The sequence below is a fragment of the Papaver somniferum genome, chromosome 10, assembly GCF_003573695.1.
Source record: "Papaver somniferum cultivar HN1 chromosome 10, ASM357369v1, whole genome shotgun sequence".
In the NCBI taxonomy this organism is placed as follows: Eukaryota; Viridiplantae; Streptophyta; class Magnoliopsida; order Ranunculales; family Papaveraceae; genus Papaver; species Papaver somniferum.
In genome coordinates, this window is record NC_039367.1 from 15,427,215 (window position 1) to 15,437,465 (window position 10,251).

The 10,251-nt window shown below is 39.2% G+C and overlaps 1 pseudogene; it reads right to left on the bottom strand.

Moving 5' to 3' along the window:
- Positions 1-2,612: 2,612 nt before the first annotated feature.
- LOC113319943 lies at positions 2,613-2,712 on the bottom strand (annotated as a pseudogene).
- Between the last annotated feature and the right edge of the window lie 7,539 nt (positions 2,713-10,251).

Sequence of the window (10,251 nt, forward strand, 5' to 3'; positions counted from 1 at the left end):
TGGATATACCATACAACTCAGAAGACGTGTGAAAATGGAGAGGAAATATTCCCATGAAATACTTTTATTAACTGCAAAGATATTTTGGAGTAATTGAGATGATTGTCGACCTAAGATTGGCTTCACAGTATAAATAAGAGTGTCTTGGGTATCAGTGATGAGATAGAGAGTTTGGGAGAGTTACAGAGCATCACAGAGCCGAAAAATCGAGTTGCAGAGAACACCATTTCTGCTGCTGCAGAACTGAAGAACACGAAGAACAGACTCACGGAGACAGTCATTTATCAACAGTGATAACGACACAGAGGCGGGGGTCGTAGAAGCTGAATAACGACAGTTGGCTTTTATCGTTTTATGTAACAGTGTTTTGCAACAATTAAAAACGTTGCAAACACCCGATTTTTAATAGTTTTTCTCCAATTCATCATTTGTAAACACTTTGAGCAATGAAATCAACTTTTGAGCGCGTTTCCACAATGATGAGCTAAACCCAATCCTTGGGGCGACGGAGGAAACTATCTTTCCAATGAAAAAGTGGTAATGCTTAATTATTTAATTTGTGCAATTTTTATTTATGATTATTTGCCTAGATTGAAAATAGATTTTATGGTTTTTGTTAAACAATTGTTGATGGAACATGCTTAGCCTAGGGTTTTGATGTCTCATGATTTGGATTAACATTTGTTGTTTCTAAAGATCTACTTTTGCAATAGTTGAGAATCAATTTGAACGTGTGAAATTGCATGATTATAATTAGTATCACTTTGGAATTGGTAAATAGCGGAATCCTAGCCCCAGTCTCTCCATAATTCTCACAACACTTTTTATTCGAGTTTGTTATATTTTTTTTTATTTATAAAAATTAAGTCTAAAAAAATATTCCTTCACAAGTCTCAACGTACCTTTTTACTACAACAATTTTGACAATACATCAAATTTTTGGCGCCGCCGACGCGGACTTGTCTTTAGGCTAGAGTTTTTAGTTTTTTTTAGGTTTTTATTTTTATTTGTTCTTCTTTATGTTTTTGGGTTTTTGTCTTTTTGTTTCAGATTTTGGAATTTGGAGCGAAAGAAAATTTTGCCAAAGCTTTTGGTGAATACTTAAAGACTGGAGTAAAAGGCAAAGCGAAAGGAGAAGATTTTTTTTATATAAAAAAAAGAGAGAGAAAAAAAAAGAGACATTTTTATTTTTGTAGATTTTTATTTTTTTTAGACTTTCTTTTTCTTTTGCACTTTATATTTTTGGACTTTAAATTTTGGGACATTATTTTTAAACCCTACGGAAGGGTAGTTTAAATATAAACTGTTTGCAGAGAAGGACGGTGATTACGATATCACCTCGTCCCCTCGGGTTTGTACATGACATAGGAGTCGTGGCCCGAGTCGACTACAAAGGTTCATCCCCCGTCTGGTACGGGAGGTAAGTTTGTCGAAATACCCGCGAATCCCCTGTCAGCGAGTTACTGTCTTTCTTCGTATGCATATATGTTGAGGACTTGAAAACGACTGCTTTAATTTCCTAGTAAAGGGCAAGGACCGTCCATACAAGATAAGGGTTCGGATTTCATCACCGTTCTCTTCATGCCCGCCTTAGGAAAACGACACCAAACGCGAACCTAAGCCTAAAATTTTGACTAGAACGAGACCGATAGGGTAACGATCTTAACAGGAAAGTCATTCGAAAAATATTGGTTACTCTTTTAAGCATACTTCGAAGTTCTTGACGGTTTCTGTAAGTTGAATGCGTGACTGCGCCGCCTTGTAATACCGGTGAGGCCTTGGGTATCAAAGCTCCACCGAGCTTCCCTCGCCTCTATTCAACTTACTTTAACTCGAATTGATTCCAGAGGGGTTTTCTTAAATTGTAACGAATTCCCGTTCGAAGGATTTGAAGCTGGTCTAGAAACAATCTAAGTGGAGCCATCATGCTTTTTGTTTGCTAGAAATCAGTAGGTTTGCTGTGGTGGAGTCAGCCTTGTTTGTGTTTGCATAGAACATCCCTTCCTTTTTAGGGCTTTTCTTTTTGATTTTGTTTTTCTAGTGTATGCCCGAAGTTTTTAAACGGGCTTGGAAAAGAAACACTCTAGGTCGTTTGATTAGTAAAAAACCTGGTAGTTCTTCTTGTGAAGACGGGGAGCTCGAAGACTTTTCTTTTGAGAGCCCCGTTTTTGGAAACTTCAGTTTTGAGAATCTGTCTCTTTGTGAGGAAAGTACCCCTAGTACTCCTAGTCCTTTGGTAGTGCCAGAAATGGCAACTTTGAAAGCTTTGCTAAACCCAACTAGGACCTCTCGTCCGTCTTGTATCAAGTTAGCTGAAACCGAGGCAAATTATGAACTGAAACCTGGGACTTTACAGATGCTCCCAATGTTTTTAGGGAAGGAGAATGAGAACCCCTATTTTCATGTTAGGGAATTTGAGGAAGTTTGTAGTACTCTGAAAATTAAAAACCTAAGTAATGATGCGTTAAAACTTAGGTTATTCCCCTTTTCCTTAAAAGATAAAGCCAAATCTTGGTTGTATAGTTTGGACTCTGAGTCAATTGAAACCTATGACCAACTTACTTCTGCCTTTATACATAAGTTTTTCCCAAGGCATAAAACATCATCTATTAAGACACAAATATGTACTTTTTCCCAACAAGAGGGAGAATCTTTATATAGGTACTTAGAAAGGTTCAATGACTTGATATCTCAATGTCCTCATCATGGTTTGGAGAAGGTTAGGTTATTTCAGATCCTCTACGAGGGTTTAAATTATTCAACAACAACCATGGTTGAGTCCTTATGCACAGGTGGGTTTGAGAATAAAACTTTTGATGAAGCGATAACATTTTTTAATGAAATCGCCGATAAGACCCAGCAATGGGAAAATAGTAGGGAACTCCAAAAAACAATTCTTCTAAGTAGATGAAATGTTAATAGGGTAGAAGAATCTTATGAGTCAGATGCTAAAATAACAGCTATAGCCAAAAGGTTAGAAGCCTTAGAATTAGGTCATTCTAGTGGTAGTAGTGGAAGAAATGAGACTTTTTAGGAAGGCCATGCTGTTGAAGAGCAAGCCAATGCTCTTTATAACAACACTAGGTTTGATAACCAACAGAAGTTTGACCCATATTCAGAAACCTATAACCTTGGCTGGAGAAACCATCCAAACCTTTCTTGGTCCAAGGGCCAGAATCAAGGTCAGTCTAGTAATGCTTAGGTTCCCCCAGGTTTTGGCTATACTAAGAATCCTTCAGCTCCGGCACAGTTTCAGAACCCTTCGGATAAGAAGATTATGAGTTTAGAAGAGTCTCTTTCTTTGTTAACTCGTAACACTGTGCAGTTTCAGCAATCTGTTGCTCAAGGTTTAGAAGAAAAAGAGAATAGGTCAGGCTAACTCTCAGGCTATTTCCGAGTTGAAAACCCAGGTTAGTCAGATAAATGAGACATTGAGAGAAAAATGAAAGTTTCCTAGTCAACCACAACCCAACCCTAGGGGAATCCATCAAATACCTTTAGCTGGTGAGAAATCATCAAACCATGTGAACTCGATAACAACCCTTAGGAGTGGTAAAACGGTAGACAATAAGGTAGCCATGCCTAGTGGACATACTGTAGTTCCACCTTCTACTTCCCAAGAGGAGCCCGTAGACGAGGAAACTGAAACAATCTCTAAGGATTCCCAAGAAATTCTTGATAGGTATACCTTTGTGCCTAGAGCCCCATATCCACATTTGTTAGCCCCAACAAAGAAGGAGTCGACTTTCAACGAGATAATGAAAACATTTAAGCAGGTGAACATCAACATTCCGCTATTAGAAGCAATTAGGAAGATGCTTGCTTATGCCAAGTTCCTTAAAGATATTTATACACGAAAGCGTAAGCTTAATGTCCATAAGAAAGCTTTTTTAGCTGGTCAGGTAAGTTCCATTCTTCTGAACCAAACACCCCCTAAGTATAAGGATCCTGGATGCCCCACCATATGTTGTGCGATTAGTAATCACATGGTCGATAAAGCTTTACTTGACTTAGGAGCTAGTGTTAACTTACTCCCGTATCATGTATACACCCAGTTAGGTCTTGGTAAGTTGAAACCGACTAAAATGACACTACAATTAGCTGATAGGTCTGTCAAAGTCCCTCGTGGTGTCATAGAGGATGTTCTGATTGAGGTTGATAAGTTTATTTGTCCTGTGGATTTCGTTGTTCTAGACACCCAGCCTGTTCATGACCCAAGTCGTCAAATCCCAGTGATTTTAGGTCGCCCATTTTTAGCCACAGCTAACGCTGTCATCAACTGTAGGACTGGTCTTATGAACATATCCTTTGGTAATATGACCAATGAACTAAATGTCTTTAATGTTACTAGACAACCTTCTGAGAATGATGATTTAGAAGAAGTGAATATGATTAGCACTTTAGTTCAGGATAATTGGCTTGACACTTTACTAGTAGATTCTTTAGATGATTTTGAGGAAACCATTCTCTTAGATCAGATATGTGATCAATCTTTAGAAGAAGCTCTTGAGTATTTTAAAGATTCTATGGACCCATAAATTTAGCAATAGTTTTAGGTTTTTCTGAGAATAATGATGACCCTAAGTTTGGGGGTAGAGAACTAGAAGAGTCTCTTGAGTATTTTAAGGACTCTGAAGATCCGGAAATTCAAGAAATAGTTAGAGGTTTGTCTGTGAAACCTAAGTTCGGGGGTAGTGATGGTTCTTGTGATTGTATCGTATCCCTAATTAGAGTCCCTAACTTGGGACTCGAGCCTTGTACATCTGAGATATTACTTGAGTCTTTTCAGACTCCGCAACCCGATCCTCCTGATACTGTCCAGGAGGTAACCCAGGTATTAGAGACCCTTTTTTCGGATGAATCTATTTATCGAGACACACATATGAAGTTCAATCACGCGCCGCAGATAAACCCAGTTGTCTTGACAGAAACCTTAGATAAGGACGTGCTCCTTCTTTTCATTTTTCTGAATCAGTGCAGTTGTCTCATACTGGTGTCAGCTCTATTTGGTCTTATGGACCCACAATTGTTTCGACTATTGATATATGACTTTGGAAGGTGACAATCCTTTTTGAGGTATTTGATGTCTAGATAAAGAATTTAAATTTAGCATTTCCTGGGAGGTACTCATGCTTACGGAAATATCCTTCCTTATTTCTTTATCCATCCATCAAGTGGTAACAATTTCTTATTGTTCATGCTTTTAATTTCATCTTTAGAACATTGAGGACAATGTTAGATTTAAGTTTGGGGGTTGATAGGTGTCTAAAACACCTAATTTTATATCTAGTATTTATACTTTCTTTGCTATTTTTCTTGTGAATTATGTATCTTATGTTTGCTTTTGAGTTATTAGGTACTCTGGAGTCATACGGAGAAAAAGAAGAAGAAATCATCCAATTGGAGTAAAAGGGCAAAAACGTCAGTTCATATGCAATTACTAGGCGAGTTGTACTTGGAGCAGGCTAAGGTTGCGCAACAATGGAGCGTTGAAGGGCAGAAATGTCATTTCTGGGCGAACACTATCTGAAGCCCAGTCAAGGTTAAGGGGCAACTCTATTTGGAGGAGTTCTAAATACAGTCAAGCTAAGGTTAAGGGGTTGCCAGATAGGGTGACCCTTATCTCAAGTGTTGGGGTGGATATATCCATACCCATTCCTACACCCTAAATCAGAAGATATCTTCTCAATCATTTTCAACACTCTTAAACTGAAAGAAAGAGGAAGAACAGCAACCATGAATTCAGGGGCTGAGAACAGATCGAGAAGATTGAGATAGTGAATTGCTGGTGATGAAACGGAAATGGAAGGAATGATTATGCTATAGAGATTCAGAGTGATGCTGTTGAATTTGGTTCGAAGTTATGGCAAAGAAAGGTTCGTTATGGATCTGAGATGGAGACGATGGTATGGGTAGCAGGAGAGATAAAATTGATGAAGCTTAGAAGGAAGAATTAGTGTTGGGTTCGTCTTTCTCGTCGGTAATGAAGAGGAAGTTTGTTGTTCGATTCTGTTGATTGAGAAGATATATAAACTAGGGTTTCTGGTTTGTTTGAAATAGAAGATGGGGTTTCTGAAATGAGGGTTTGCTGTTGAGTCAGAGAAGAACAAAGAAGAACAGAGTTTGATGATGCTGTCTTGGGTATGCTACAATTTGGGGTTGAGTTATTCAGCTAAGAAAGAAGAATGGATCATATGACTGAATGTTGCCATGAACAAGGTGGTTATGAATCTGCAAATGCTTGAGATTAAATGGGATTCGTCTTGATTTTTGGGTTATTGATGAGGCTCGAAACCAACACACTGTTGCAATTGATTGATTGCCATAGATGTATGCTTAGGACTCTTAACAGGAGAAGACCACAAAGACATGTTGCAGCTACAAGGAGCAATGAAATGGAACTGGTGCTTTGGTGTTTGCTAGGCAGTGCAGGTGCAGATATGAATTTGTGGCGTTGCTATTGATTTGATATGAGATTCATGGGGTATGGATTGGATTCATTAATGCAAGAGATGATACAGTGGTGTTGTTGAGTTGGAACAGGTACTGGCAATGTAGTTGCTGAGCTGCAAAGAATTGTAATGAGATGCAGATGGAGCTGAAGTAATGCTTGTGTGCATTGAAGTATGACCTGAGTATAAGAGGGTCTGGTGCTGTTGAGAAATGGGTTACAAGAAGTGTTGGCCTGACAGGGGACTGGTGCAGCTGAATTGGAATGAATTGAGGTAAGCATGGAAGCTGAGAAGGGATAGCAGTGATGGCTGTGTAGAATGAGTCTTGCAAGTGAATTGCAAGTAAATGAGCAAGGCAGTCTAGACTTAGAAGCTGATGGTGGTGCTGTGAAGAGATGAGAATTGAGTTAATGGTTTTGTGGAGGAGCTGTATAGCAGATGGTTGAGTACAGTTTGATTGTGAAGTTGTAGTGGCAGTGTTGCATAGGTACAGTTTAGCTGGTGTTGGTTAATGAGAAGAATGGTTGTGGTTTGAGTTTGGCTTGAATGAGAGAGTCTGCAGCTGAGAAATGACATGGAAGAGCATGATCGAGAACTGGTGAAGGTGAGAAAGAGGATTTAATGAAGTAAAGCTGCAGATATTGTTGTGAACTGAAGCTGGTGATGGAGAGTGCTTGTGTTGATTGCATAAGGCTGAGCTGTAATGGCAGATAGAGCATAGGTGGAGTTTGGCAGTTCTACGAGTTGTTGAAGAAGATGCAAAGAAATAGAGTTGGAGATGATGGCAGAATTTGCAACAGAGTTGTGTTATATTGGAAAAACCATCAGGGTTGAGTGAGCCGCACCATTATGATGCAACAGTGGTTAGCCTGGAAAGATGGCCTGCAATGGCCTTGGCCAAAACCTACTCAGCCCAGTTAGACCCTGACTCAGCTGACACATACATCTGACTCATATGACCTGGTTTGACTCGGTGGTTTGACCGAGTCGAATCATTGACCCGACTGAGTTGGACAGTTGACCGGTAACCGGGCGGACTTTGCTGGTCACCTGAGCTGTTTTCCGGCGACTTTCCGACAACCCTCCGGCCAACTACCGACGACTTTTCGACGACTTTTTACACGTGTTTTTATGACTTTTGGGCCAAGCGGATTTTCATCTAATGGACTTTGGAGACTAGACCTAATTTTGGAAAGCAAGGACCATAAAAGGAAGACTCCTACAACTTTTGGGGATATCACGTATTCTTCTTGGAGCTTTGGAGGAAACTACTTCTAGGGTTTGCTTTGCTTTCATCTTCTTTATTTATTTTATTGATTATGGTTATGATGAACTCCATTATTATGAGTAACTAAAATCAATTATTGGTTATGGGATAAAACTTGATTTCCAACATGTTATTTGATTCAATGAATTAGTTTTGTCTCGAAACTTTATTGTTTATGATTCATGGTTTATATTTTTATATGATTTGATTGTTTGATTGGTTGAGTCCGGAATCAATCCGATTTGCTTTCATCTCTAGAGCTATATTAGGGTTTTCAATACGAAAAAGTTGTTTGTCCCTGATTTTAAGTAGCATAATTGTGGGTAGTGCTTGTAGTGATACATCCTACTAGTCACATATGAATCATAACCTTTGTTAAAACGAATTAGTGCTTTTACACATTTTGTTTGCATTGATTAGTCTTATTTCATAGAACTTATTGCTCTTAGGGAGTTAAACTTAATTATGCTTTTACACTTTAGGTTGCTTTCTAGGTAGATTTCACATTAGCATCTTTTAATGTTATTTGTGATAAAATCGGGAAATAAACGGGATACTCTTGCGATCAAGATATCCTAGGACTTTAATAGATGAGAGATTAAAATTCAATTCTATCATTGATGAAAATACATGTTTGTGAATGATACTATCCCATGACCAATATCTTCTCCTTATTGATTATTCAATTATTTTTTTGCTTTTAATTACTTTATTGCTTTGTTTATTTAGATAAAACCCCCCCCTTTGGTTACTAAGAAACTGAAAATTGAACAACAAAAGCCTCTCTGTGGGAACGAACTCTTTCTTATCGCATACTATATTTATTTCTAGTTGAGTGAGAAGTGAATTTATTTGCACGGCTGACAACCGGTCAAATTTTGGCGCCGCTGCCGGGGAGGCATACGGCTTGTTATTAAGTTTTTAGTTTCTTATCATCATTTCTGCTTTCATATTTTCTTTTTGTTTTGTTGTCTTGTTTCTCACTTGTTTGCGAGAATTGTTTTCAGGTACCTAATCCCTGGCTTCTAAAGATTGGAACTATCCAAGGTGCGGGATAGCTACTCGAAGAGGCACAATACTCCAACCAAGTCAAGACACGATGGAAGAACAAGAGTTAGAAGTAGAAGAAGAATTACAACTAAAAGAAGAACAAGAGGTTCCATTTGTAGAAGAACCACTAGAATAAGAAGAAGAAGAAGAAGCAATGGGTGATGCAAATCGTACACTCAAGGACTTGGCTTCTCATAGGCTTGATGCACAACGGTGGTGTATTCAAACAAACTCAACCTTCGAGATCAAACCGGCGTTGATTAGAGAGTTACCGAAGTTTCATGGCATGGCGAATGAAGATCCAAACAAGCATATCATGGATTTCCACAACGTTATCATGGCTATGCTTCCACCGGAGACTAATGCGGATGGAGCAATGTTGAAAGCTTTTCCATTCTCTTTGGCAGACAATGCTAAGGAATGGTTGTATTATTTACCATCCGGAAGTGTCACTACATGGAACGGGTTGAAGAAACTCTTTCTAGAGAGGTATTTTCCTGCGTCAAAGGCTACTCAAATTCGCAAAGACATTTGTGGGATAAAGCAACACGTAGGAGAATCTTTGTATGAATGTTGGGAGCGATACAGAGATTGGTGGCAAGCTGTCCACACCACCAATTTAGTGACGTGATGATAATACAATACTTCTACGAAGGTCTCCAACAAGTGATAGATATCTTCTTGATGCAGCGGGTGGTGGTGCACTAGTGAACAAGACGGTGGCCCAAGCTACCGAGTTGATTGAAAGCATGGCTGCAAACTCGCAACATTCTACACAAGAGGTGAACCAATGGTTAGGCGAGTGCATGAAGTTACGGATTCATCATCACACCGTGATCAAAGGATGGATAACATGGAGCAAATGATGCAAAAGATGGCTGCGGTTATTTTACCTTCATATGGTGAAGAGTTGGAGCAAGCTAGTGCGGTCTTTCCAAATCAACAAAGACGGTATGATCCCTACTCCAACACTTACAATCCGGGATGGAGAGATCACCCCAACTTTAGCTATGCAAACAAGCAAGGCGCGGTTCAACAACCTACATTCAACCGTTCGGGTGGATTTCAACCACAACAACAACAATTCCAGCCGCAACACAACAATTTCAGCAACCACAACAATCGATGCAAAATCAAGGTTCCGATATCGATGCAAAGCTTCAAACTTTTATGCAAGGCATTTCTACCATGTTTAAGGAAAGTCAACAAGAAACTAAGAGTGCTATCAAGGAGTTGCAGACACAAATGGGCTCCATGGCGGTTGATATAAACAATTGAAGGCACAAAATAGTGGGAAACTCCCTTCTCAACCTATTAACCCAAAAGAGGGTGTCAATGCTATTACGTTGAGAAGTGGTACACAACTTGTGCAACCCGAAGTTACTGATTCGGGCAAGGTGGAAACACCAAAGGAGCCGGTTTTGGAGGAAAGAGGGATGAAATTCCCCAAACACCGAGGTACCTATTCCTAACTCTAAAACT